The sequence below is a fragment of the Balaenoptera borealis genome (genome assembly GCF_965194805.1).
Source record: "Balaenoptera borealis genome assembly, chromosome: 19".
Taxonomy (NCBI): domain Eukaryota; kingdom Metazoa; phylum Chordata; class Mammalia; order Artiodactyla; family Balaenopteridae; genus Balaenoptera; species Balaenoptera borealis.
Window position 1 is genome coordinate 10,265,917 of NC_138878.1, and position 25,374 is coordinate 10,291,290.

The window sequence follows — 25,374 nt, forward strand, 5'->3', positions numbered from 1 at the left end:
CCCCCTTCCAGGAAGTATGAATCAAGCTTTCCTTGAAGCATTGCCTTATACCCCCAAGAGAAAGGAGGAAGAGGATGTCCCTCCCCATCTCCCCCCTACACAAACTTTTATCAAGTCACACTCCCCTTCCTCTTGTGTATTGGTGGGCGGGACAAATGACACAGATTTGTCTGAGGAATTTATATTCATAAAACTTCTTTCTACATAACTAAAATCCTAACCATTTTCTACCCTCACACTAAGAGTATCAGTTCTTAGCATTTGCTTTGATACCTACATCTTGATCCGACTCATAACACACTTTATTATACAGTGTCTTTTATATCTGGGTGTTTCTATCAAAACTTTCAGTATAACAACATTTACTCTTGGGAGACCTTAAAATAACAGATTCAGAAAATCTCCTTAATTATATTCTTTGGGTTGGAAAAGATCTCAGAAAATACAGGCTCTAGCAGATCAAAACTGGGCTTGCATCAAATATAGAAGTTGAGACCAAAGTTATTATATTAAGTTCATTCAGTCAATCAATCAATTAATCAAAGAATCTATCTTCCTAGACTAGCTCCTTATATACATAAGTAGAAAATGAAAACGTATTCTTTTGCATAGCTTTTTCACAGTTTAAGTCAGTATGATTTCAGGAGCTAAATCTGGTATGAATTTTTACTTATGTCCAAATAGGATTTTCTCCTTGCTGTCTCTCCCACCCCCATCTAATTTCTCCACACACACCCAACAGAGACTGTTCTTTCTCCTGGTGCTCTGGTTCAGCTGTGGAGACTGCTAATTATTTGGGTAAGATTCAGAGCAAGACTGAAACTAAATGATCTGCAATCTCTGTTTACCCTTGACAATCAGCCTTCTCCATGCTACCTTCCTGCTTAGTAGCAAAGGCAGACTTAATTAGTAAAAGTCACGAATAACACTGAACAAAATAGTCATTTTCAGCCTTTTGTGAATCTTTAAAAGATTAAGTTAAAAAAGAAGCCTGTTTTGTCTGTGATAACTTAAGCCCGGGAAGGCTTTGCTGCTTATTTAGCATTTTCCTATTTTTTCCTCAATCTAAGCTAATTTATCTTAAAGTACTGTCACAAATAGTCCTCACTTCTGCATAAGGTAAATACAGTACTTCAAATGTGTAAGCTCTGTTTGATATAATAAAATACCTCTAAACCTAAAAATACCTAGACAAAGAAAAAGGTATCTCATAAATAAGATTCTTCCAGGAACCTCTCTAATTTTCTATCCCTCTAACTCTTCTCATCCCCAAAACAACCATCCTTACCAGTTTGTTTCTTTTTTAAATAAATTATTTCATAACTTTACATTTGGGTTGTATGTAAACTGATTATTTCCTCCAGCATTAGTCCTCTTATTCCTTAATAATAGATCCCAATATTTAGCTGTTCCCCTTAACCCTAATGCTTTTCCCTGCTGTCTTGTCAGCTAGGTACAAATTCAATAAGATGTTTTTTTGAGATGTAAGGAGAAATTCTGTGTGGTAATTACAAAAAAAATTTTTTTTAATGGGAAAGTCTATATTCTAAGAGGTAGCAAATACCTAAATAAAAGATTCAAGATGATCTCTGATGCTGTGGTATTCATTGCAGCACAATTTATAATAACAAAATGGTGATAGCAACTTCAAGGTCTAGCAGAAGGAGATTAACTAAGTTATTATATGACCATAGTACAAAATCCTCTGCTACCATTCAAATCAAGTTTTTCAAAGATACTTAATAATATAGGAATATATCTCATTATTTACATGCTGTGAAAGAATTAAGTGAATGTTTTTCCATATAATGGAAAATTATACAGACTTAAAATAGTTTCTTAAGATTAGTTATTAACATGGAGGAATGTTTATGATACTGTGTTAAAAAAAAAAAAAGCATAATGTTCACTTGTACAACATGCCTATATACACATCAGACTAATCCTGAAAAGAAATATATGACAGGGCTTCCCTGGTGGTGCAGTGGTTAAGAATCCGCCTGCCAAAGCAGGGGACATGGGTTCGAGCCCTAGTCTGGGAAGATCCCACATGCTGCGGAGCAACTAAGCCCGTGCGCCACAACTACTGAGCCTGCGCTCTAGAGCCCAAGAGCCACAACTACTGAGCCCTCATGCCACAACTACTGAAGCCTGCACACCTAGAGCCCGTGCTCCGCAATAAGAGAAGCCACCGAAATGAGAAGCCCGCACACCCCAACAAAGAGTAGCCCTCACTCGCTGCAACTAGAGAAAGCCCACTCACAGCAACAAAGACCCAACACAGCCTAAAATAAATAAATAAATAAAATAAATTTATTTTAAAAAATTATTTAAAAAAAGATATGACAATGTTAAACACTGCTTTAACATGAGTGGTGAGGCTATGCATATATATTTTTCTTTTTTTCCCTCCTTTTTATATAGTTGAAAGTTTCTATAATGGAAAAGCATAATGTTTATGGTAGAAATACACATATTTCTAAGAATAAATACAAGTGCTGTAGAGACTTCAAGTAAAATGAGAGTTGGGGAGCTTTCCTTGGCTTTGGCATTTAGAAGGTGATTGAAGAAGAACTTAGCCAGAACGTTTTCAGTGAAGTTGATGGGGGTAGAAGTCAACTTCCTGTAGATTAAAATTAAAAATGGGAAGCTAAGTGTGTTAGTGAAGTTAAACCCTATTTCGAAACAGCTTGGCTATGAAAGGAAGGAGCAAGATGAAGCAGTAGCTAAAGAGGGATATTAGGTTAGAGAAGGGCTATGTCTATATACTTAATGGGAGATATGAGAGGATACTTAGGCGCTGTATGAAGTCGGTAGAAAAGCAAACGTCTTGAGTATAGGTTAAAAGCCTCAATTTTCTCTCTGAAAAAGGAGGGAAGATGATCAGCAGAGAGAAGTGGCTGGTGGCAGGGTCGGTTTTGTGAGGCGAATGAGGAAGAATTATAATGATTGCTGTGATGCGCAGTACCAGGTAGCTGACCAATGAGCATAACAGTATTACTGAGCTGGCGTCCAGCTGCTGCTGGGTTCCCGGAAAGCCTGATGACACCAATCTGCTCAAATGTGTGATTTAATCACAGTCCGTAGGGGTCTGGGTATGGAGCAGAAAAGGTGGATAGCTGCGCCGATTCAGAGTTGAAAAATTAGAAGTTTTGCTAGGAAAATGGGACAAAAATTATAACTCCTATGCACCTTCAGTGACATGGGAGCCGAGGGACTTGGGGTGGGAACAATTACTTTATAAAGGAGTCGAGGTATAGCACCCAGATCAGGTAATTGACAGTATCCTCGAGAGCAGGCTGATGAACTCCAGGCACTGGGCAATCTTGGGGTCTCTCAGTTACTAACTAGTCTAGTTCTTTATCATCGCTTAGTTGGCAGGGTTTTATTGTAAACAGGATCTGCCCAGGGAGTATTTTCCAGGCTTGCTTTCATGTATTTATTTTTCTTTAGTTTCTTAGAGGGTGGTTTCTTTTGGGGGGGTTGGTTTTGGGGTTTTTTGGTTTGTTTTTGAGTAAGAGAAGAAACAGTGTATAGCATCACATACGAATTAGTGCTCATTGACTACTGAGAAGAGAGTTGCTCACATGGAGCTGGTGAGTTCTCCCTGTGGTCTGGGCAGGTAATGGGGGCTTCCAGAAGGAGAGAAGACCCTCAAGGCCCTGCATCTTGCTGGTTCCCAGGAAGCTGAACTTCCTCTGATGGAGCATCTTCACCATGGTCAGGTTTTGTGTCAACCACGAGCAAAAATATGTGTGAAGACTGAAAGGTGATGTTTCTCTCTCTGACTAGAGCAAATAAGGTAGGAGGATAGTGTGTTTTAAAAATACTTACAAATAGATATTTTCTCATTAGTACGCTATACTAGTTCACATTGTCATCTCATACATTCCAATGACATTAGAAATCAGACATGATTTTTATTCTAGATCATTGTGGTCCCAGCATCTCTAGGCTGTCGTGTTCCTTCTAATCACATAGTCAAAGGGATGTAGGAGATTCATCATAAGCATCTACAGAGTAGGTTATTATGAGATAGAAGGTCAGCAGCTATAAAGAAAAGGTCCAGATATACTGTGAGAGAGATTATGACCTCAAAGTATGAGAGGGGCCGTTATAGCATCTATAGTGATTAGTATTATAGGTCAGTTTTTCTTCACTACTTATAGGCACCTCTGTACCTATTCATGGTATAACTAATAATAGATCCTGTGGGTTTTAAAAATTAGCCATGTCCTGTAAAGAAAATTAATAAATGTTTCATAAGCAAGTGGGGAAAAAAGGAAAATACTATGTATACTTTAATATTTTCAAATAAATATTGGTACTAAATTTCCACAAATAGCTAGAATGTGTCTTGGAAAATGTTTCTAAAAGCAAGCACGTCTTAAGAGCTTAATAATGATGATGATCTTTATTGAGCACACACACTGCTTGGCACTGTTCTAGGTGCTTTACATGTATTGTGTCATTTAATCTTTTCCTTAATCCTATCAAATAAGTATTATTATTGTCGTTATTTAAAGGGAAATAAACTAAAATAGAGGTAAATTCTCATGGTCGACGTTATACATCCTCTACCACCTAACCATCCCTACCGTGTGCAGGATTTCATGTGTCATTATTTGTTACACTTAGACACGCAGGCTCAGTAGTTGTGGCTCACAGGCCTAGTTGCTCTGCGGCATGTGGGATCCTCCCAGACCAGGGCTCGAACCCGTGTCCCCTGCACTGGCAGGCAGATTCTCAACCACTGCGCCACCAGGGAAGCCCAAGACTGTTATTTTATAGAGAAAAAAGAGGAAGTTAGGAAGGGTTGTTTTGAATGAAAGTCCACTGGGGAAAAGAGAGTCAGGGTGATGATGATTTCTCATTGGCTGAGTTGCTGGGGTAGTGGATTTCTTATAGGAGACAAAATGTACATCTTTTCTTGTTGGGGCCTGTAATTGACGACTCTTCCTATAATTGATGTCACATGGCACCACGTGGGAGCTCCCCTTTCTGGCCTCCCGACCCCATTTTAGTGCGGTTTCCCTTTATTAAGTTTCACATTGGAGAAGAGTAATTGATCCGGTCTCCAAAATTAGAACTGGCCCATTATTGGGAAACAGTTAATTTTCTGTCAAATTTTATGAATTCGACCTGCACCTTTTCCTGACCTAACTCAGCATGTATTCCCTATAGCAGGTCCCTACTAGAAGACTGTTAGCAACATTCCCCTATACAACTGTTCTCTGCATTTATCGCAAGAGGGAAAGAAATGTTTAAAAAGAAAACTTTTCTCCAGAGAGCATTTCAGTAGGACCACGACTTTCTAATATGATCTCATCTGCTCTGAAAGTTCCCTTTGACAAGAAATAAAGCCATCTCTCAACTCCCTGTGACCACTCATGTTTGCCGGTCCAAAGACTTACTCTTAGAGTGGTAGTTTACCCTGAAACGGATGAGCTCAACTGATCCTTCATTGGACTGTAATGCCAAAATCTCCTCTGCTGCAGTCACACTTCCTGTGCTCATAGTTGCTTATGAAAGTTCTCTCATCTCCCACTCAATACTATTAATTCTCCCTTCTGACTATATCACTAACCCGGTATTCAACTAACCTGAGTTTCGATTCTAGACCTGTCACTATCACCTGCATGAATTGGGGCAAATAACTTATGTGAACTTCAATATTCAAATCAAAATATAGTGCTTAATTAAAAAGGATGATTTGAGGATTAAAATAGATGTTGTGAGGGAAGATTACTTGTTGATACTTGCTATTACCATTACATATAATTAGGGAGGCTATAAAATAAATCCAAACTTGAAAGGACAGAAATGTGAAGTTGTGGTATATAGGAGAAATATTACATTGAAATTTTAAAAAATTCACAGTCACAACAAAACCACTGAGAGACAGAAAAGATACATACATTAATAAATTATATAATTAATAGGTTGATGGTCTAGTCCATTAAAATTAATCTTTACATCTGAGGAAAAAGAACAGCTGCAGCAGAGCCTGCAATAAACAAATGGCAAGAGTAAGGGAATCAATTTATCTACCTTCCTCTTATTTCTCATGCCCCTTCCTTGAGATGAATTGATTCTGAGGGAATCATCTACATTTGAAACTCTTCCTTAGTAACTGCAGATAAACGAGGCATTACAGTAAATATTCATATGATTTCAGTCATGAATATAGGAACAACATTGGATCAGAGGTTTTTGGGAAGAGAATAGGCATAGCAGAATTGTGGTTTTTTTCCAAATAAGTTTTAGGAGGAGAATAAATAAAGAATTTGCACAAATACTATGTCCCAAGGCTGAAATTGAACTTATTTTAGCAATTGTATTATTACTGAGTGAAGTTCAGAAATCCAAGCCAAACCTTATTTACAGTAAGCAACGCTGAGCCAGTACTTTGTAACAGCGTTGCTACCAGAACTTCCCTAAAAAGACTCAAGACCATGTATTCATTTGAGAAAAATGCCTGGAATATTGTTTAGCTTTGCTCCTCCCACCCCATTCCAAATATGCTGAGTTTATTCTTGGAGGCAAAAAAAAAAAAAAAAAAAATCAAAACTTTCATTTATTATCTACCAATAGATACAGCAGTGCTATCCCATGTCCTTCTAGATTCTATTGATGGCTAATTTTAAATGCCTTTTAAATTCCCACAAAAGCAGGAACTAACCAAAATGAACCACAAAATAAAGAGATAACACCTAGGACTGTAGTCAGGTTTCCATTAGGCAACTTGTCTACTTTGTGTTACCCCATCTTTTTTATTAATTTTTTTTTAGTTGAAGTATAGTTAATTTACAATGTTGTGTTAGTTTCAAGTGTACAGCAAAGTGATTCAGTTATACATACATATATATATATATATATATATATACTTTTTCAGATTCTTTTCCATTATAGGTTATTACAAAATATTGAGTATAGTTCCCTGTGCTATACAGTAGGTCCTTGTTGTTTACCTGTTTTATATATAGTAGTGTGTATCTGCTAATCCCAAACTTCTAATTTGTCCCTCCCCCCCTTCCCCCTTTGGTAACCATAAGCTTGTTTTCTATGTCTGTGAGTCTGTTTTGTATGTAAGTTCATTTGTACCATTTTTTTAGATTCCACAAATAAGTGATATCATATGATATTTGTCTTTCTCTGTCAGACTTACTTCATTTAGTGTGATAATCTCTAGGTCCATCCATGTTGCTGCAAATGGCATTATTTCATTCTTTTTTAATGGTTGAGTACTATTCCATTGTATATGTATTTACCACATTTTCTTTATTCATTCATCTACCAGTGGACATTTACGTTGCTTCCATGTCTTGGCTGCTGTAAACAGTGCCGCTGTGAACACTGGGGTGTACACTTTTCGAATTAGATTTTTGTCTGGATGTACGCCCAGGAGTGGGATTGCAGGATCATATGGTAACTCTAGTTTTAGTTTTTTAAGGAACCTCCATACTGTTCTCCATAATGTTTTTGATAACTTCTCTAGAAATAGGCCAGTTTTTAATGTTGAAAGTTTTAATACAGAGTTTTATCTTTGGGAATTCTGTTCTCAATAGAACTGATTACTTCTACTGAATGGAACTATTCCTATAGTGTTAGAAAGAAATGTAGTGCTTTACTTTTCTAACATTCTAAAGAAAAAGACTTGATCACAAAGTCTATTGTCATGCCATACATGCCATATGAATAGTAATTACTTGGATTAACTTTTCTCTTATGAGCAATGAATATCTAGTCCCAGGTAAATGGCAGTGTACCTAAAACCAATTCAAAATGACATCTGTTTTTCCCCTAAGTTTAACTAATATTTAGAACTGCAATTAGAATGATTTCACTTTTATCTACAATTACTTTATTTAGGGATTAGACTTGTCTCTAATATAAGTTATATAATTATATATAATACAACTGATATAAACTGATTTAAATAAATCTCAAATACTTGCTTATTAATCAAAAGTATTTTAACTCATGTGTATCAAAATACTCAGTCTATTAATCCAATTATGGTATTTATACTCATTAATATCAATTTGGTTCAGAAATATTTACCAAAAAATTATAGTATAATTATACCTAAGAATTAGTTTTTCAGTTACCTTCCTTAGTAACTGTGTCTTAACATTGCAGTATTTATGGTTTTCAAACACATCAGGGAAAATCTGCTGGTCATGGCAGAAAAAGTGTATAAAAAACTAACCATTTCTTTTCTAAGCACACTCATTTTATTCCTCACCAATTTATGAAGATTCCTAGGATTATCATTTTGTACCTTTCTGTAACGTCTAATCCCTGCCTGAAAGAATCACACTTATTTTACAAACTAACAGCTATTCTGGAAATGTTAAATAAACAAATTTCAATATTAATTTAAAGTTTGATCCAAAGCTCTAAAAATTGTCCTGTGGCCATGTCCATGTCTTTGTGAGAACTTCATAATACTATGAATATTTCTATTTGGTGAGCCTTTCCATCTTTTACTGGAGTATAAGTCCCTGCAGAGTATGAAAAGGACTGATCATTGTGTAAGTGATCTTCAGCTATAAGATGCCCTTAATATTGTAGTTGGTATTTAATAATTATTCTATCAAAGTTCCATTGAGAAAGATTAAGATTTTTCTATTAAACACTCAAAGTGATTTGGCTTTACTGAGTTTTATCATGATGAAATCTAGCATGTTGTTACTAGTAGAATTTCGTATAAATATTAAGTAAGATAAAGTCACTCAGATTCATTTAGATTCATTTATTCAAGTATCTATTGAGTACATATCATATACATGTCACTGTTTAGGTATTTAGGATATATTAGTGATTCCTTACACCATGATAATATATATATTTAAAGAGCAAGACAGACGATAAAATAGTAGCAAATAAATTTATGGGATATTAGACATTGATAAATGTGTGAATAATGAGAATAGTAAATCAGAATCAGTGTTTAGGAAATATAGAGTAGGGGATGAACTTGTATTAAAATTCTAAATATTTTGGACATAGTAGGACTTATTGCAAAGGTGATACATTCTGGGAGACAGCAATCCACACACTAGCAGGTAAAAGCGCTCTATTTTTAGAATTACTAAACTTGTTTCTCTAAATACATGTGATCTTTAGACATCTCAGTTTTCCTTCTTAACGGCTTAAACCTTTTAGAGCAGTTTCTAGGAAAACCCATTGCATATCTTTACATATCTATGAAAAGTCATTTTTATGTGAAGTCTTTGTATATCATACATCTAGTATTTTCAAACCTGCTAGTAGCTATCTCTCAGTTGAATCTGCTGGATCATTTCCAACCTTGATTTACTAGGCAACTGATGTATATTTTTATATTCATTATGTAGTGTAGATATTATGGACACTTTGATACCAGGTGGTATCAGGTTATTGTTTCATCTGTAATACAGACCCACTCAAATTACAGAATCTGTTACCGCGTCTTTTCATTATAATACTGCCATTAGTATTTATTTTCCTGCATATATATAATTTTATTTTTCTTATTGTTTTGTTTAAGCTCTGCAAATCAAGGCAATAAATCTTTTGTCTTACGTGTTGCAAAATTTCCCCTGGTTTATCATTTATTATTTAGTTTGTCATTTGACATTTAATATATCTGTATCTAGAAAACAAAGTATACATGAATTTGGGTTTTTAAAATATTTTGTATAAGTTTATTGATTTTCTTCTGAGTATGGCTTTTAATACATTCTCTAAGATTGTGTACTTTTGAACAAGTCTAAATTTATAAACTAAATATGTAATGTAAAGTTTTGTTGTTGTTGTTTTACAGATTGAAATGTCCCACTCTGAAATGATTATAGATACTAAGAGAAGACAAAACAAAGCCCCAGCTCCATGAAGGTACTAATTTTTTAAATTTACAAATTCTTATTTCTTGTTTTACATTAGGCTACGGCAATTAAAGTCTATTGGAATTAAATACAAATCTTAACAACATAGATAAATATCCTAAGAAATGGCAAATAGTCATAGTGAAATGCAACAAGAATAAGGGTCAAAATACGTTTTTCAGTGGCAAAGTGGAAGGATCGTGATGCTGGACCTCAGAAGCTCATCTACTAGTTACATAGTAAGTCACAGTCTCTCTGGTCCTTAGCTTTCCCACTAATGAAACAGGAAAGTAGGACTACCTCACTGGTTCCAAGCGATGTTTGGAAGACTCTCTAGAGCTTAGAAAAACACTGAAAGGGTCTGTGAAGCCAAAATTAAGCTTTGTATTCAACCTTACCTATCACTAGAACCTCAGATTAACTCTGAGAGCTGAAAAATAAAAACGAACTTCAGAGTGTTAGATTTCCTGTTTCCACCCAATATAAGCCAACTGTAAGTAAATATATCTTGAAATGGGCTTATGCGTATGCATGTGTAAATTGTTTCCATAAACATCTAATTATTGAATATGTTCTAAATCGCACACCTGTGTGATAGTCAGAAAAGTCCTTTGATCCTGATGTAATTATTTATATAAAGGAACAGATTGGCTTTGCTAGATCCACTGACTGATAAACTCCGTCTCTACATTTCTGTCATTTCAAGGCTTTCCTGATTAAGCTGTAGAAAGGAATTAAGTTTATTCAAGTTGGATTAATGAAACGCTGATTTCAATAGTGTTATTCTGTAATATGTAGCATTTCTTTGCTTCTCCTTCACTTTTTAAAAATTCTTTTTCCTTACTCCTCAAGTTTAATATATGATTCTTTTACAGAAAGTACTCTATAAAGGGTTTCAGAACTATGCATGCGGCTATTTTATATCTGTTGCAGTGTTTTGAAATTATGGTTTCATTATCCCTTGGCCTGTTTTTCTAGAGAGAAAAATATGTGTATCACCATCATTATAAGCTTTGGAGGCTTTGGAACACTATTGAGATTGAAGTGCTGTGCTTGCACAAAAAAAGTTAATTCTAACAAATGGTGTGCCCTGAATTTTCCTTTCTACTGACTTTTTATTCATTTTTTAAATTCTCACATGGTGTTCTGAAGCAGTTAACAATGAATCATAGGGCTGAATTCAGCTTTGCAAATATATTAAAAGAAATTATCAGGCATTTCAGTTCATCTAGAAATATCACCCACCCAAGGGGTGGGCAATAAACCTTTGCTAGCTAGTGTTAACACTAGGAGCAAAAAGAATTGAATCAGTATTATTGATTTCCATTTGCCAAGCCCAAAATTGTACTATCTCTGAGAGGAACTATTTGTAAACTTCTTGGAACATAGCTACCTTTGTATTCGTTACTTACTAAGACCTGTAAGACCTTAGTAATATTGCATAAATACCACTGTGCTTGAGCTTACATGATGTGCCTTGCTTAAACGCTTACACTTAAAACATTGATGGTGTTGTTAAAACATTGGCTCTGGGAAACAGTGCCCTGGGAGTACCTTCATTGAGATCCAAAGTATAAACTGCTATATACCGTCAGGACCTGCTGTCACCTTTGGATGAAAAGAAATGTGTTGGCTTTCTGAGGTGTCTCCAGTGCAATTTCATGGGTCACCATGAACAGCACCCCAAATGATGATTTACGATGTCTCCGTCCATGGGTGGCAGTTTACAAATCACTGCTTACGTGTTGCCTCAAACTCTAAATGTTATTAATCAGCTTGTAACTGAGAAAAGCTTTCAGTGGGTCGTGTCTTCCTGACAACGTGTTCTATAATAATTGTGGAAAATATCACACCGCCTTTGGGTTTTCCAGAGACTGATGTTTCTGTATTGCTATTGTGCAGAATATTTGCTTAGCCACCCTTTTCCTATAAACCACCACACTGAACTTCGGGTTTCAAATCAAAGAATGATGAGGAATAAGGCAGGTAGAAGTCACCTAAGACCCTTTGGTGCTTTGGCTTCACCTCTCTGAAAGTTTCTGAGACGGTAAGTAAGCCACTGGCTAAGTGAGCATCAGCAATTACTTGTCTGTTAGTCTGTATTTTCAATTATCAGCAATAGTAAGAAACCGTATTTTATGCTATTCTGAAGGAGTGGAAGACCTTTTAAATCTGAGTTAACATGGCATCTTACTACATCCTACATATTTACTCACGTCCCGACTGTTTAGACTTTCTGGTGTTTTCTTTTTATATAAATTATTAATAAATTCTGCATGTTCAGAGACAGTATCAGTGTAAGTAAACTTAGAGGAGTTTTCTACACCTTTTGCTTAATATTTTCACTATTTTAATAAATACTTGATTTCCATTAAGAGGCCCAAATTTCAAATTAAATATGAACAATCAGGTAGGAATCAGTTTCCCTTTATAGGGCAAAAAACTAAATTTCTTAGATAAATATACACAGAAATAGCCACAGCCATGGAGGCGGATACGGCTAGGCATTCATGTACACCTTCAGGAGGGTAGACATAGTTCAGTGGAGTGTTTGGGTCATTTTTTTTTTTTAGCTGAACTGTTTTGGTTTCTGTAGCTGTTACATAAACTTTGAAAGTTGCCTTCTTTGCGATAGTTGTTCCTATAATTCGTCTCTGTAGGGGCTGAAAATATCTAGACTGTAGAAGGACTCAGAACATCCTGGTCCATTCCCTTCAGGATGTTTTAATGATTATGATGCAATTACAGGTACAGTGTTTCCTTTTCCCTCTTGAAAGAAGTGGAGAGATGAAAGCAAACAGACAACTGACATTAAATCGCCAAATTTAGGGTAAAATTTGGAATTTCTTTCTTACCAGCATAAATAGATGTTTTTATAACATTGAAATCTCCAAGAAAAAGCTGTTTTTAAAAAATGTGTCCTTATATTGTATGCCTTCATGCCATTAAACATTTATTTTCTTCAAATAAATCAAGAATGTCATTCACACAAAGTCTTATATTATCTTAATCATAAAATACAACTAGGCTTATTGAATATGAATACATTCTGTACTTTGATGCATTCTAAGATGCTGTGCTCTGCTTTTTTGGGAAAAAAAATCTCTTCTGTGTAACGTTGGCTTATGAATATTATAACAACAGTTCTTTTCTGTTCACATGCAGTGAACTGAGACAACCTTCACTCCAGCATTTGGAGTCTCCTTCTGTGAGTTTGTCTTATGAGAATGCATATTCAATGTTTGAATGTCCTCTGAAGAAACCAATCTGGCAAGTTTATAATCTTTATGGTTACTTTGGGTTTTGTTTTATTTTTCAAGTAGGTATCAGGCAAAATTTTTCATATGTTCACTTTTCAAAGAAAAGTTAAATAGATTTCACAATCAGAGTGGATAGTGCTATTTTTGTCACCAGGAAAGTTTTATTTTGGCATATGACATACATAATAATTATCTTCCCTGATTTAACAGCCTATTTGGAATATCATTGCCACTTAGGTTATGTAACCCTTTGCCTTCCAGATAGTTCAGATATTTCATCTAGAAAATATTAGAAGGTTCTCTTTCCAATCACTGAATAAAAATAATGTTATTTTTGTTAAATTAAACATCTGAATCTAGAAATTGTAAATCTGAGAGTACGCAACTGGTAGAAAGTATTGTGAAGTCTAGGGTCAAGAAAGGTAAGAACTTTTATTATGCATGCTTGGAGAAATGTTTTCCTACCTCTTTCTTGTCACTTGATAATCATGTATATAACTGTTAAGTGAAAAGTGATCCAAAAAAAGATCTACTAGTCAATGAACATGCTTCTACTGGAGCAAAATAGTTCTAGTTCAGTAAAACAATTAAAAAGTAAGATGGGATCTGGGCTTAAGCCTGGGGAGACAGTCTCCATGGAAGCATGGGCTGTAAGCCGCCCGCAAACAATATTCCCAACAGCTGAGGTCTGGGCACCTGAGCCCCAAAGCCAGTGTCTGGTGGAAGCCAGTACCCAGTATCCAGCACGACCCCGGTGTGAGTGACTCTGGAGCCATTATAACCAAGAGCAAGTCAACATCCCTCCAAGGCATCTACGTCTCCTCCTAAGATCCTACACCATGAGTTTGGATTCCTACTAAATGAAAACGGGTGTATACGGTAGGATGATTCGTCTTCAATCCTGTGTATCTCTTGCAGGAGGAAACTATCCCATAAAATCCTGGGCTGGAGGCCATGCTGAAGTATACGTACCTTGCAGCGACATGATTTCAGCTTTCATCCAGTCCCCTGCCTGGACCGGTCAGTCTAGGTACGATAACCTTACCATTTTTAGCTAAAGTCTCTTCTTTTGGCATCACAGGTGATTTATGGGGGTAGACTTTTTTTTATATGGACATATTGAAGAGCTGTCGGATTATGTTGATTAAGTACTCGGGCTCAAGAGGCAAAGTGCCAAGGTAGAAAACAAGACGGTAAAGCATCCTACCTTGGAGTCTGTCAGCAAGTTCTCTGTGCTTTAGTTTGATTTCCTAATAAATAGATCAGGGATGATGATGATAGCACTAATAATAGTACCTACCTCACAGGGTTGTTTCAAATATATGAAGTTAATCTATGTAAGATAACACGGCAAAATCTAGAATATGGTAGACACATATTATTAGCTCCTAGAGTACTCTCTCAGTAGATACCCTATATCTGTGCCTTGTAGTAAAATTATATTAGTAGGAATGACTGTTCGCACATAGTAACCAGTAGTCACATTCAGTGCATTTTTACAGCATCCCTGAACTCTAGGGGTTGCAGTCATCTCAGAGATTCAGGAGCTTAAAGGATGGAGGCTCTGACCAGTGAGGATTTATCCTCAGACTCCTCTGTGACCACTGCCCTGGGAGAAATCAACCCAGGGTGGCGGGGCTGTGAGACCTCACAGGAGGCCCCCAAACCAGCCTGGTCGGCTGGGATGTTCGGGGAAGATTAAATGAGGAGAACGGGCAGGCTGTTCTCCAACTGTCATAACAAATTACCCCCAAATTGGTGGCTTACAACAGTATAAATGTATTGTCTGGTTTGTGGAGGTCAGAAACCTGAAATGGGTCTCCATGGAGACAAAATCACCATGTTGGCAGGGTTGGGTTCCTTCCTTCTGGAGCCTCTAGGGGAGAGTCCATTTCCCTCTTTTTTCCAGGTTAGAAAGCACCCACATTCCTTGGTTCATGGCCCCTTCCCCTCACCTCCAAAGCCAGCAACGCTAGGTAGAGCCCTCCTCACATCACACTGCTTTCCTCTTAACCTGCTTTCAGGCTCCAGCTTCCAATTTAAGGACACCCTTTGTTATTTACATTGTGTCCACCAGGATAATCCAGAATAATCTCCACATTATAAAGTCAGCTGGTTCACAACCTTGATGCCAAGTGCAATTTAATTCCCAGATCCTGTGAATGTGTTACATTTCAAGTCAAAAGGGAATTTAAGACGGCTTTGGGAGGTCTTCATTCTGCTTACCACACTGAAGGCTGAGGAACAAAATGGGGGAGGAAGAAAGAAATGCAACACTAAGTATTGAAACTATTTAACATACAATGATACAAAGGGAAAAAAATACCTCCCCACTCCCACACACTTGAACACACACGGATGAAATTCTACTTGGCAAGGCTTTCCAAGATCAGTTGCCTAAATTCTCTCAAATAGGTTAGTATTGCCAAAATGCCTGCCTGTTTCTTTTTGAGAGAAACACACGGAGTGTGTTGAAAGCACCTGATCATGTGATTGCAAAATAAATGGGGGAAATAGAGGAATGATTTCATCTTTGCTCTGCAGAGATTTTGTTCACATTCTATCAGCATTAATTTGCAAGTCTCATGTCCTTTTTTTTTTTTCTAACTAACTGTCCATCATTCTTATCAGAAAAACAAAATCAGCTTCCAGGTCATCAATGAAGTCAATCTAAACAGGAAGAAAAAGAGAAAACAAGAGGAAAAAGGTACTATTGGTTATATTTGAGCTTACCCATCTTCTGGTTTTGCTTTAACTATATACTGTTTTTACCTTACAATTCTACGTTATAGTTTTAAAAAATCAAGCAGGGCATGGAGTGCATTAGTTCACAAATCTTCCACAATATCCCTGATTCCAGTTTTAATTCTTAAATATAATTGCCATTAATATTTGGTGTGCATCTTTCCAGGTGTTTTTATGCATACCCATGTACCTATTAAACAATCAGTATGAAAATATGTATTTCTCTGCAGCATAGTCTGGTTTGAGATAACATAGTTTGATATACCTTTGCAGGAAAAAGAGATGTCTTTCCACTATATCATCAGAATCTCTTTTATCTCTGTACCTTAGTTATCTTAGTAGAATTCTAAGGCTTTCTATACAAGAACCAGACCTTTTGTTGAGACTTATTCTTACTGTATTTTAATTCTTCTTCCTCTTTTTGTTTCTGTTAATGGTCAGTTACCTACCCAATTCCTTCCTTTTGGAAACATTCTGGCCTCATTAGCGTTCACCTTCTTCTTCATAGCTTTTCCAGTACTGTGGGTGAAGTTCTCCTGACCGTTATTCCTATGACGGAGCAGGTTTTCAGGAAAGTCAGTTGCTGCATTTTTTCTTTAGTAATCTGTGGAATTTCTACAATTTCCCGTCCATGTACCCCAGGGCCGTCCCCAGTGGGGACACTGCATAAGTTCTAGCCCTGGCTCAGCAGCCAAATCCTAGTTTTACAAACCCTGATATGTCATTAACCTCTTTGGGTGACCACTTTCTTATCAGTCAAGAGGGCCAGGAGAGGGGGTGGTGGTTTTCAAAGCATGTTATGAGCCCTGAGGTTCTGTGGGGCAGCCCTGGAATGGACGTTAGGCTGGAGATAAAGGAAGCTTGCCCTACTTTATTTAGCTCATGGTTTACAGACAAAAGTCATATTTTGTTTTGTCTTTTACCTAATAGAAGATTTGATCCTTAGACAAAATACTGAAACTCACTAAATAATCCGTACATCAACATCTCTGAGAGGATCCTACAGGACCTCCTGTTTTGTGAACAAGACATAAAATATCTGTAGAACTTACCTAAAAATTACCTAAACCAAGTTCTAATTTACTCTTTACTTAGTTAAAAAAAAAAAGATGGAAAAATCCATAGATTCTCTGCATTTCGGTAGACTGAACTGCTTTTAATCTGATATTTGTATTGTCAAAAGCAAATATATTTGAAATCATTTTATAACTGCAGCACATTTTCATCACTGTAAAACCTCATACCTCTTTTGGAAACTCTGGTTTCTGTTTTCTAACACCTATTTTGCAACCTACTCTACTTTCCCAAACAAGATTGATTTCTCCCAGTCATGGCATACTACTGGTTCAAAACTCCCAAGGCTAAATTTCTAAATTTATTTTATAATTACTTTTAGTTGTGCTACACTAGAGATGGTAAGGGAAAGTCATAGGATAATTACCAAGAGTACAAGTAGCTGGATCTTTTGGCTGGGTGGGGTGTGTGTGTGTGTATTCATGTGTTCCTTGCCTTGCTGCAACTCTGGTTTGGGCAAGGTAATGAATCTCTGTGTATCTATCTCTTTTTCCAGAATCTCTAAAATGCTTCTTTGAGAGTTAAATGTTATAGGTTTTTACATGTTAATCACTTGGTATGGTGCCTAGCATGGAGGAGACTGCAGTTGGTTGCTAGCATTGAATTGTATGCTTTCTGCATCAGCCCAAGAAAGTAAAACCTTACCATCCAGTGCCAAATTGGATTATATATATATACGTACATACATATACACACACATTATAAATTTTATCATTATTGAAAGAGGATAACTTGGAACAGTTTAGGTATATATTCCTATATTTTTTAATAAAAATTTTAAAAATTCATGGCAGTGCATAATTGATCTCATTGTTTAATCACGGAATATATAATCTAAACAAAAAAATAATATCAATATGAAGAACACCATGGAGCAGATAGCACGGTCTTATTGGACCACTAAAGCAGAGGGAGAAAATACAGAGTAATATAAAAGCTAAAGCTTACCTGCCCAGCGTCCAGAGCAGACACTGCAAGATTGATAATGTCCCTCTTTTCAGATATGCGGAATGATCTTATTCACAGCACACAGTTCAGGCAGCCTATTGTTATGGTCTTCTTTATCATGTAATGCCACTCTTCATCCCTGATCACTTTCCTTGCTTTGAAGTCTACTCTGAAATTAATATAATTATTTCTGCTTTCTTTTGATTCTTATGGTATATCTTTCTCTATTCATTTACTTTTAATCTATATCTAATCTAATGTATATTTAAAACAGGTTACAGACAACATATAGTTGAGTCTTGTTTTTTGATCCACTTTGACGATCTGTCTCTTGATGAATGTATTTAGACCGTTGACATTTTAAGTGATTATGATATAGTTGGATAACATCTACCGTATTTGTTATTGTTTTCTATTTGTTTTCCTGTATTGTGTTCCTATTTTTGGCTTCCATTCTTTTTCCTTTTTGTATGGTTTCAACTGAGCATTTTATATAATTCCATTTTCTCAGTTATACTACTTTTTATTTTTTTAGAGGTCGCCCTAGAGTTTCCAATATACATTTACAAAAATCCAATTCCACGTTCAAATAACACTATGCACTTCATGAGTAGTGCGAGTACCTTATAATGACAAAATAATCCTAATTCTTTCTCCCCTTCCTTTGTGTTATTGCTGGCATTCATTTCATTCATATACATAAGCATATACGTATATAAGAATACATAATCAAATATGTTGTTGCTATTATTCTGAACAAATTGTTATCTTTTATTTTCTTAGATCAGTTTAGAATAAAAGTTGTTGAGCAACTATACACCAATAAAATGGACAACCTAGAAGAAATGGACAAATTCTTAGAAAGGTACAACCTCCCAAGACTGAACCAGGAAGAAACAGAAAATATGAATAGACCAATTGCTGGTACTGAAATTGGATCAGTAGTTTAAAAACTCCCAACAAACAGAAGTCCAGGACCAGGTGGCTTCACAGGTGAATTCTAACAAACATTTAGAGAAAAGTTAACTCCTATCCTTCTGAAACTCTTCCAAAAAATTGCAGAGGAAGGAATACTTTCGAACTCATTCAATGAGGCCACCAGGACTCTGCTACCAAAACCAAAGATATCACAAACAAGAAAATTACAGGCCAATATCACTGATGAACATAGAGGCAAAAATCCTCAACAAAATACTAGCAAACTGAATCCAACAGTACATTAAAAGGATCATACACCATGATCAAGTGGGATTTATCCCAGGGATGCAAGGATTTTTCAGTATCCACAAATCAATCAATGTGATACACCATATTAACAAATTGAAGAATAAAAACCATACGATCATCTCAGTAGGTGCAGAAAAAGCTTTTGACAAAATTCAACATCCATTTTTGATAAAAACTCTCTAGAAAGTGGACATAGAGGGAACACACCTCAACATAATAAAGGCCATATATGACAAACCTACAGTTAACATCATGGTCAACGATGAAAAGTTGAAAGCATTTCCTCTAAGATCAGGAACAAGACAAGGATGCCCACTCTTGCCACTTCTATTCAACACAGTTTTGGAAGTCCTAGCCACAGCATTCAGAGAAGAAAAAAGAATAAAAGGAATCCAAATTGGAAAAGAAGAAGTAAAACTGTCACTGTTTGCAGATGACATGATACTATACATAGAAAATCCTAAAGATGCTACCAGAAAACTACTAGAGCTCATCAATGAATTTGGTAAAGTAGCAGGATACAAAATTAATGCACAGAAATCTGTTGCATTTCTACATACTAACCATGAAAGATCAGAAAGAGAAATTAAGGAAACAATCCCATTAACCATCGCATCAAAAAGAATAAAATACCTAGGAATAAACCTACCTAAGGAGGCAAAAGACCTGTACTCAGAAAACTATAAGACACTGATGAAAGAAATCAAAGATGACACAAACAGATGGAGAGATATACCATGTTCTTGGATTGGAAGAATCAACATTGTGAAAATGACTATACTACCCAAAGCAATCTACAGATTCAATGCAATCTCTATCAAATTACCAATGGCAATTTTCCACAGAACTAGAACAAGAAAAATTTGTATGGAGACACAAAAGACCCTGAATAGCCAAAGCAGTTGTGAGAAAGAAGAATGGAGCTGGAAGAATCAGTTTCCTTGACTTCAGACTACTACAAAGCTACAGTAATCACAGCTGTATGGTACTGGCACAAAAACAGACTCATACATCAATGGAACAGGATAGAAAGCCCAGAAATACCCACACAACTATGGTCAATTAATCTATGACAAAGGAAGCAAGAATATACAGTGGAGAAAAGACAATCTCTTTAATAAGTGGTGCTGGGAAAACTGGACAGCTATGTGTAAAAGAATGAAATTAGAACGTTCTCCAATACCATATATAAAAATAAACTCAAAATGGATTAAAGACCTAAATGTAAGAGCAGATACTATAAATATAGACAGAACACTCTGACATAAATCGTGGCCTTATTTTTTTGGACTCAGTTAAAAAATGGGCAGAAGACCTGAGTAGACATTTTTCCAAAGAAGACATACAGATGGCTAACAGGCACATGAAAAGATGCTCAAATTGCTAATTATTAGAGAAATGTAACTCAAAACCACGAGGTATCACCTCGCACCTGTCAGGATGGCTATCATCAAAAAGTCTACAAATAATAAAAGAGAGGATGTGGGAAAAGGGAACCCTTGTACACTGTTGGTGGGAATGTAAGTTGGTGTAGCCAATATGGAAAACAGTATGGGGGTTCCTCAAAAAACTACAAATAGAACTACCATATGATCCAGCAATTCCACTCCTGGGTATATACCCAGAAAAAACAAAAACAGTAATTTGAAAAGATACATGCATCCCAATGTGTGCAGAAGTTTTATTTACAATTACCAAGATATGGAAGCAAGCTAAGTGTCCATTAACAGATGAATGGATAAAGAAGAGGTGGTGTTTGTGTGTGTGTGTGTGCACGCGCATATCACTTAGCCTAGAAAGAGAATAAAATTCTACCATTTGCAATAACATGGATGGACCAGGAGTGTATTATGCTTAGTGAAATAAGTCAGACAGAGAAAGACAAATACTTATGTTATCGCTTATATGTGGAATCTGAAAATAACAAAATAGAAACAGACTTACAGATATAGAGAACAAACTATTGGTTTCCAGTGGGGAGAGAGTAGTAGAGAAGGGCCAAGATAGGATTAGGGGCTTAAGAGGTACAAACTACTATGTATAAAATAAATAACCTACAAGGATACATTGCACAGCACAGGGAATATAGCTATTATAGTAACTTTAAATGGAGTATAATCTATAAAAATTTTGAATCACTGTTGTACACCTGAAACTAATATTATATATACATCAACTATAGTTCAATTAAAAAAAAGAAATTACCATCATATAAAGATCCCATTATAGGAATAAAATGTAATATACATAGTAATGATTTGGATAAAACTTTGAAAAAATTGAGCGATATACCGGATTTCACTTATTATAAATGTACTGTAATATCTCTAAAATCAAAATACATCTTATTGTTTGACAATATTTTCTTTTTTAGTGGTAAATAAAATAATAGTACAATGTTGTTTTCTTAACTTTGATGAAATATGGGAAAAGAAACCTTGAATAAACAGCCAAATATTATGTTTAAAAAAAAAGAGCAATTGAGAAACAGGAAGATTGTTTTGTTAGTCACTAAAGAAATGTCTAAATATGTCTAAATAAGATTGCTAAATTATGTATAAGACTGGCTGTCTAAAGGCCAATAAATTACATTATCAATATTTTGTGGTTTACCTCTAACTTTATGGAGCTGTAAACTACTTGCACATTTATCGGTTGTGGGTTGTTAATCAAATATACTGTGACCACAAAGTTACACCTCCAAGAGTTTCAGGTGAGAGTCCAGCAGAATTTTTATAAAGTGCTCTGACATTGTAGAACAGTAATCAGTACTTTGTCTCTTTCTAGATACAGCCCCGTAGGTCACCGTGTTTTCTATACCGAGATGCCTTTTGGGTTCAGAGGGATGCAGTGGTAACCCTCATCCCCTGCCCATCTTCACTGGAGGTTTATTTACAACGTACAATCCAGACACAGCAGGTGCAGCACACTGAAAGGATTTCCTAGGTAAGAAATCAGTGTACGGCGGTCCCAGAACACCCTCATTTATCTTCCAGCCAGTAAATTCCATCAGTATGTTTAAAGGAGGACAAAACTGCCTGAGTTGTCCCCCAAAGCAGGAGCAAACAGTTACAGACCCACTGTTAACCCTTTCTTACCCAGGCATACTAACAAATAATTCTTCCATGAATTATCTAGCACTTGTTTTGGGTGGCGGTAAATAATCCATTTTTTTAAAAAAGCAAAATCATAATTTTTATACAGATATGAAAAGAACACAGGCCACAGATGTTTATATAACTCACAAATTAATTAGCAAGTCAGCAAAATGTTCCATTGGTTCAAAGGAGAATTCAAACACCGAGATATAGGCAATCAGGAATGCTGAAATGAATTTATAAGTAAATGCTAAACTAATCAACATTTATGGCACAATAATCAATTGCATTCCTCGAGATTAAATTCATTAGCATTTCTCTAGAAGAATAATTTATAGTACTATACATTTCCTGCTACCTACAGAGTTATAAGTAGCTCAAAAATACTGAATTAGAAAACCTGGAAGGGTAAGCTAGACAGAAACCCAGTAATCATTTGTGCAGGCGGGTGTGCATTTCAAAATGTCTCAGTTTTTCCTGACAGTGGCCACTTTTTTTTTTTTTTTTAATTAATTAATTTATTTATTTATGGCTGTGTTGGGTCTTCGTTTCTATGCGAGGGCTTTCGCTAGTTGTGGCAAGCGGGGGCCACTCTTCATTGCGGCGCGCGGGCCTCTCACCATCGCGGCCTCTCCCGTTGCGGAGCACAGGCTCCAGATGCGCAGGCTCAGTAATTGTGGCTCACGGGCCTAGTTGCTCCGCGGCATGTGGGATCTTCCCAGACCAGGGCTCGAACCCGTGTCCCCTGCATTGGCAGGCAGATTCTCAACCACTGCGCCACCCGGGAAGCCCGACAGTGGCCGCTTTTATCAGGTATTTACCTAGAAGCGGATTTGCCGGATCAGGGGTATTCCCGTGTTCAGGTTTAGCGGATATTGACAGATATCTGTTTCTCAAGGGATTGTGCCAACTTTCACACTCATCAGCCATGTAAAATTCTTTATACGCTCTTGAAAATTAGGAAGTTCTGAACCTCAATTCAGATCTACAGAGGGTGAACGTTTAAACGGTCTCCTTTGTAGTTCTCGTGCATCCCAAGTCGCTGCAAGCGGTGACTAGAACTCAGTCTGAGCTCAAGTCCACTGAAGCCAAGGGCAGGAGGGTTGATAAGGGCTGGGTGAGAGGGAGAACACAGGCGATGTGTGTTTGTTAGATGGAGTTACCCCCGAAGGAAAAGTATCCTCTCTCGTATCTTTGGGACAGGAGGTTGTTTTCTAACTAAGAACAAAGCACACATGAAAATTGGGCTCCTACCATCTCACAGGAACCGGGGCGTGTAGGGATGCTATCTCCCTTTACATTCTAAGAGCTGGGCTGTAAAACTGCCAAGAGGCTTTTAAAGAGATTTATATCTCAAAGGGGCAGAAAAAAAAAAAATTGTACCAGTTTTCTAACATACATGTTCTAGAAAAGGGAGGTCTGGTGCCTGGAGTCAAGAGAATCCTGTGCAGGGCTTCCCTGGTGGCGCAGTGGTTGAGAATCTGCCTGCCAATGCAGGGGACACAGGTTCGAGCCCTGGTCTGGGAAGATCCCACAGGCCGCGGAGCAACTGGGCCCGTGAGCCACAACTACTGAGCCTGCGCGTCTGGAGCCTGTGCTCCGCAACAAGAGAGGCCACGATAGTGAGAGGCCCGCGCACCGCGATGAAGAGTGGCCCCCGCTCGCCACAACTAGAGAAAGCCCTCGCACAGAAACGAAGACACAACACAGCCAAAAATAAATAAACAAATAAATAAATTAAAAAAAAAAAAAAAAAAAAGAATCCTGTGCAGAGTTTGGAGAAGCTGAGGGTAACATTAGCCCTCTTGGTCCATATATCTAAGTTTCTTAAAAAGCACTAAAGCAGTCGTACAGACCGGCTGTATATTAGTGAGAATTGTACAGAAAAGTAGACTTGATGGGGGGGTGTGTGTGTGTGCACATGTGCGTTCAGAGAGATTGATTGATTTACACTAATTGGTTCATGAGACTGTTCGAGCTGGCAAGTCTGAAATTTGCAGGGCAGGCTGGAGACCCAGGGAAGAGTTGATGTTGACCTTGGGTCTGAAGGCCGTCTGCTGGCAGAAGCCTCGCTTCTTCAGGGGGACCTCAGTCTTTTCCTCTTAAGGCTTTTAGCTGAGTGGGTGAGGCCCACTCATATCATGGAGGATGATCTCCTTTACTCAAATTCCACTGATTTAAAGGTTCATCTCATCCGAAAACTATCTTCATGGCAGCATCTAGAGTGACAGTTAACCAAATATCTGGGTACCGTGACCTAGCCAAGTTGACACATGAAATTATCCTCACAGGCAGTGAGCCTGGTATCCAGAGAAACCCTCTAAAGGGCTGTATGGGGATTGTGACAGTGTCTTTCTGAAAAGTAAGTGTTTCTGAGAAACATTCCTCTACTACTTTTATTGAATAAATCAGTTACCTAATGGGGGAAATTCAGATAACTTGACATAAACTAGGTTCTTGTGAATTTTTATAGTTTCAAAGAAGCATAAACCATCATCATTTTTCTTTTCTGGGTCATGAAGCTGGCTTTAGAATATATGAATATCAGAAGAGTGCCCTGAGGTAAAGAAGATACCACTTTTTAAGGAAAAGATCCAATTTGGGAAGCAAGACCTGTGCTTTCCGTGGCCGGATAGGTAAGAAGACTCTGACCTTCTGATGATAAGAGTGTATTATTTCTGTCACGGCAGGGGACCCAGCACACAATCTGAGAAGTGAAGAGATGTGCAGTTTACATCTTCATTGTGATACAGCAAAAAAAAAAAAATGCGATGTGGAAATACAGCTTTTCTTAGAGTTAGTCTACACACCTACAACCCATGATAAGAATTAGATGTAGTTAGCCTTAGAAATGATAAGTTTAGATACTGTGTATTTCTCAGTACTTGGGGAGAGCTGGAGACAGGAGAATAAAATAGAAAGATGCATCCAAGCACTAAATAGAGATGTTAAGAAAACTTCACCTGCGACAAGCTTATTATTCACCTGACGTATTGTTGCTGTCTCTCAGATCACTGGATACACCTTAAAATGCAAATTGCTCCTTTCTAGATACCGGCAATTTTTCTCTCTCTTCAGAGGACTGAAGATAATTTTGGTTTTCTACCCAGGGCCCTGCTTTTCAACTTCCAAAGTCCTATGTAAAGGTAA

At 36.9% G+C, this 25,374-nt stretch overlaps 1 long non-coding RNA gene across 14 annotated transcripts in view; it reads left to right on the forward strand.

Annotated features, from left to right (window-relative positions):
- The window catches only part of LOC309616167, a 222,933-nt gene that overhangs the window by 189,682 nt on the left and 7,877 nt on the right, over positions 1 to 25,374 (forward strand). For 5 of the 14 annotated variants that reach the window (XR_014237312.1, XR_014237313.1, XR_014237315.1 and 2 more), the window contains 4 exons: positions 9,812 to 14,162; positions 15,764 to 15,839; positions 18,683 to 22,072; positions 24,747 to 24,860. This is a non-coding gene — a long non-coding RNA (uncharacterized lncRNA). Of the gene's footprint in view, positions 1 to 9,811; positions 14,163 to 15,763; positions 15,840 to 18,682; positions 22,073 to 24,746; positions 24,861 to 25,275; positions 25,371 to 25,374 lie in introns of all 14 variants that reach the window. The other 9 variants (XR_014237314.1, XR_014237324.1, XR_014237317.1 and 6 more) reach the window with 8 other exon arrangements.